The 5,546-nt window shown below is 35.4% G+C and overlaps 1 non-coding gene across 1 annotated transcript; it reads right to left on the minus strand.

The window, feature by feature from the left end:
• Nucleotides 1–362: 362 nt before the first annotated feature.
• On the minus strand, nt 363–469 carry LOC122098015. The gene has a single exon (XR_006145639.1). It is a non-coding gene; the product is annotated as a U6 spliceosomal RNA (small nuclear RNA).
• Between the last annotated feature and the right edge of the window lie 5,077 nt (nt 470–5,546).

Here is a 5,546-nt window from a genome sequence, read left to right on the forward strand (position 1 = left end):
TTCCATTTCCTATCAAATTGGGAGATGTCATTCTTTCTGATGGAGACATAGAATTCCATTGTGTATATATACCACATTTTCTTGATCCATTCATCTAATGGGGCATCTGGGTTGATTCCATATCTTAGCTATCGTAAATAATGTTGCAATAACTATAGTTGTGCTGGTAGTTTTAGTATGGTCTTGTTTATGATCATTTGGGTAAATCCCCAGAAGTGGGATTACTGTGTCATAGAGGTGTTTATGTGGAGTCTTTTGAGGAAACTCCATACTACTTTCCAAAGTAGTTGAACAAGTTCACACTCCCACCAAGAATGCAATACCGTTCCCTTGTGGCCACATAACTTTCAGCATCTGTTGTAAAAAATATGGAACGCTCCACGAATTTTCATGTCATCCTTGCGCCTGGGGTGTGCTAATCTTCTCTGTATTGTTCCAATGTTAGTGTATGTGATGCTAAATTGAGCATAAAACATTTTTTATATATAAAGTATAATTTTCATTGATTTTATTAAACTAGACAATTCAACAAAAAGTAAGTTCAAAAGAATTGTTGTGAAATTTTAGAATCATGTATTTCTTACATAAGCACACATTTAAGAATAAAATCAAGATAGACATGCCAAAAACAAAATAATTCTGGATATTTATTGCTCAAGAGATGTGTAGGAGGAGAAATTCAATTATTCTATACAAGGCACCTGTCAAAATGAACATTGCAGAAAGTGTTAAGGTTTGTTAAAAGTTTTAATGTTTTAAATATGCTTACTTTGGGGATTTTGCTTATATATGCCAAAAAATAGGACTATTTGGCAAGTATAAAACTTTTCTATAAAGTATTTAAGATTTATGGTAGCAGACATTAAGCATTAAGTATGTACATTTCAGAGTTTATGGAAACTTTATTAATGAGGAGTTGCAAAGTCTTTGTGTAAAGAAGCAGAGTGAAGAGTTAAGACTTTAACTACACAGTTTCTGTTAAAACTTTAGGGATTCCTTACTTTATTTGTTAGCAAGGAATAAATGATGATATAAGCCATAATGTACACATGTATGTTACTATTCACACACATACATATACACATGTATACATGCACACATGGAGAAAGACACATAATTACAGCCAACATAAGTTTCACCAGTTATTGAATATGCCTAAACGGAATACTTGGAACAATATGTGTTGAAGATGTATTTGTCTCTAAGAGTTCTTTTACCACTCCTCTTATCTCTTAAAACTGGTAGTTTTAGAGAGATTTGACTTACAAAATGCTGTACAAGTGATAGCAAGTCAATTGGGTATAAGTCATATGGTGTCTCCCTTCTTCTCACGGAATTCTTAGTCTTGTAGACACTCCCAACAACCAAAGTAGCAAGAGAATACCCTGGTAAAGAGTAAAGTTATAAGGCTTTAAATGGCATCTTTACTTGAGCTCTTTTTCCAACAGCCAGCATGAATTCCTAGGCAGATGAGTGAATCCTCAGAAAACTGGACTCTACATATACATTTAACTACACTCATGATAATCAGTGGACAGAACAGATAATGAATAATCCAGAAGAGAGCTCCCAAAAAGCTCTACAAACACTAATGGTAAACATGGTAAATGAAAAGATTGAAAACCTGCAATGGACTCTGTGTGATCATGATAGGGAGAGAGAGGAGGCAAACCAAAGATCAAAACAGGAAGCTCATGGGCGTGAGGAAGCTACTCAAATATACATAAAGGAATTGCCTGAGCAGTTTGACTACACTCAAAAAGAAATAAAGGAATTGTGTGAGCAGGCTGAGATCAACCAAAGAGAACTACAGGAATTGCATGAACGTGAGGAAGCTAATCAAAGAGTAATACAGAAAATGAGAGTGGGATGAGAATAGACAGAGATCACTAGAGGCATTCATGCAATCCATAAACAGAGAGCTGAAAGAAGTCAGGGAGTCCACAAAGGGAATGCTGAATGGATCCCAACAGAAGAAATGGGAGTTCAAGGAAACCATAACTAATCAACTAAGTGATTTGAGAATAAACACTGAACACTAAATTAAGGAAGTAAAGAATTTCATACAAGATCTAAAACAAAGATCCAACAAAGAATTTGAAGCCATAAAAGCCCAACAACTATAAGGAAATAAAAAAAAGTAGAAAGTCTGGATAGTGGGATAGACCATGCAGAAGACTGAATCCTGAGGATAGAAGACAACCTAGATATTATAGAGAAAGAACATACAACCATCCAAGACAAATCCAAGAAATATGATAGATCTATTCAACATTCAACCCTTGGAAGACACCATTACAAGGCCTAATCTGAGGAAAATGTGTGTAGAGGAGCACCTAGAGCCAGAAGTCAATGGTCTAGGAAATTTGTTTAACAAGATCCTAGGAGAGAACATCCCAAACATGCAAAAAGATAGGCCTATTCAGATACAAGAAGCTTTTAGAACTCCCAATAGACCAGACCAGAACAGGATATCTCATTGTCACATTATAATATGCACAGGATCAATTCAGACCCAGGAAAAGATCCTTAAAGTTGTCATGGAGAAAAGATCAATCACCTGTAAAGGGAAACCAATTAGAATCACCTCAGATTTCTCAGCAGAGACAATCAAAGCAAGAAGAGCCTAGAATGATGTAAGCCATGCCGTAAAGACAAACACGAGTCAACCAAGAATAATTTACCCAGCTATACTCTCCATAATAATCGGAGGTCAAATAAAACACTTCCATGGCAAAGAAAAATTGAAACTATGTATCTCTACCAAACCAGCCCTACAAAAGAATCTTAAGGATGTCCTACACAGAGAAAACCAACAAGACCACAATAAAGGCCAAGAAACAGCACCCAAACTGAGAATCCAAGAACCATAAGAATACAGTTGCGGCAGCCCCTAACAAGTTGGATAAAATGGCAGGAACTCCCAAATACCTCTGAGTTCTATCTCTCAACATTAACGGACTTAATTCTCCAATTAAGCAACAAAGTGTGTCTACTTGGATTAAAAAGCAAGATCCTTCTATCTACTGCCTTCAGGATTTACATCTTGGCCAAAAAACAAACATTTTCAATTATAAAGGCTAGAACAAAATCTACCAAGCAAATGGTCCCCATAAACAAGAAGGAGTTGCAATCCTAATATCAGATAAAATAGACTTTTAATTAAAATTAGTGAAAAGTTCGGTACATACTAATTAAGGGATTACCCCTTCAGGAGGATATTACAATTCTAAATATCTATTTGCCAAACAACGGAGCACCCAAATTTATCCAAGAAACACTATTTTCCCTCAAATCCCACATAGATCTAAAGACATTAATTGTTGGGGACTTTAACACAGAACTTTCCCCACTAGATAGCTGAATTTCGCAAAAACACAATAGAGAAACCGCAGATATAAAAAACTGCATAAACCAAGTAGATTTAACAGACATCTACTGAATATTTCACCCAGCAGCATTAGACAATACGTTTTTCTCCACAGCACATGGAACATTTTCCAAAATAGACCACATTTTAGGCCACAAAGCAAACTTGTCCAAATTCAGAAACATTGAAGTTATACCTTGCATTCTCTCAGACCACAAGGGAATAAAATTAGAACTCAACACCAAATGCCACCAAAAAAAGTCATGTAATACATGGATCCTGAACAACACACTACTGAATCACGAGTGGGTCATGGAAGAGATTAGAAAGGAAATTCAAATGTTCATGATATTCAACAAAAATGAACACACCAATTTGCTGTGTCAGCTGGGACACAGCAAACACAGTATTCAAAGGCAAGTTTATACCTCTGCGTTCCTACATCAACAAATTGGAGAGATGTGAAACCAATTTAATGAGACATCCGAGCCTCCTTGAAAAAGAGCAGCAAGATAAACACAATCCAGTAGATGCAAATAAATAATTAAAATTAAATCATAATTAAATGAATTGGAATGTAAAAAAAAAAAAATAGAAAGAATCAAGAAACCAAAGAGTTGAGTCTTCAAAACATTTAACAAAATTGACAGACGTTTAGCAAACTTATCAGAAAAAGAAGAGAACACACCCAAATAAACTCAGAGATATGAATGGAAATATCAGAGAAACAACTAAGATTCAGAACATTATAAGGGAATGCTTCTAAAACCTTTAAACTAATAAGTTTGAGAACTTGGCAGAAATGGACCTTATCCTAGCAAATACTGACATGCCGAAACTAAGCCAAGATGAGTCAAACTATCTTAAAAGGCCTATACCAAGCATTGAAATAGAACCAGCAATAAGAGCCCTCCCATGTAAGAAAAGCCCAGGACCAAATGGTTTTACAGCAGAATTCTATAAGGCCTTCAAAGCAGAGATCACACCAATACTCCTCCAACTCTTCAATGAAATTGAAAGAGAAAGTTCACTAATGAACTCATTCTATGAGGCCATCATAACACACATCCCAAAACCATGAAGGGCCTCATCAAGGAAAGAGAACTATAAACCCATTTCGTTTATGAACATTGATGCAATGTTTCTCAACAAAATTTTGGCCACTTGACTTCAACAATTCATCCAAAAAATCATACATCAGGGTCAAACAGGATTCCTTTCAGGGATGCAAAGCTGGTTTAATATATGCAAATCAATTAATATAATTCATCACATCAACAGCAGCAAGTATAAGAACCACACGGTAGTCTCAATAGATGCAGAAAAAGCATTCGACAAGATCCAACACCCCTTTATTATGAAGGTTCTGGAAAAATTAGGAATCCATGGAACATTCCTCAATACAATAAAGGCTGTATATGACAAACCTATAGCCATCATTTTACTTAATAGTGAAACACTAAAGCTATTTCCTCTTACTCAGGAATGAGACAAGGATGCCCACTCTCTCCACTTCTCTTCAATCTAGTATTTGAATGACTAACTACAACAATAAGACAAGGTGAAAATATAAAAGGGATCCAAATAGGGAAGGAAGAAGTAAAACTCTCCCTCTTTGCAGATGAAATGTTCTTGTAATTAAAGAATCGCACAGAGTCCACTCCAAAATTACTCAAGCTGATTCAAAACTTTGGCAAAGTAGCAGGGTGTAAAATTAATCCTCAAAAATCAATAGCTTTCCTGTATGCCAACAATAAGAAAAGTGTGGCTGAAATTAGGAAAGCAACTCCATTCGTAATAGCTCCACAAAAAATAAAATACCTAGGAATTAGCCAAAGAAGTGAAGGGTATCTATGATGAAAAGTTTAAAAAACTGAAAAAAGAAATCAAAACTGAACTTAGAGAGTGGCAAAAACTCCCATGCTTCTGGATTGGAAAGATCAACATCGTGAAAATGGCAATATTTCCGAAGACTATCTACAAATTCAAGGTGATTCCTATCAATATTCCAACCTCATTCTTCAAGGAAATAGAACAGGCAATCAAAAAATTCATATGGAACAATAAAAGACCCTGAATAGCAAAAAATGATCCTTAACAGAAAGAACAGTGCTGGAAGAATATCAATACAAATTCAAATTCAACTACATATCCATAGTAATCCAAACAGCTTGGT

This window comes from Dipodomys spectabilis, unplaced genomic scaffold, assembly GCF_019054845.1.
Source record: "Dipodomys spectabilis isolate Male_0828 unplaced genomic scaffold, ASM1905484v1 ptg000449l, whole genome shotgun sequence".
NCBI classification, from domain to species: domain Eukaryota; kingdom Metazoa; phylum Chordata; class Mammalia; order Rodentia; family Heteromyidae; genus Dipodomys; species Dipodomys spectabilis.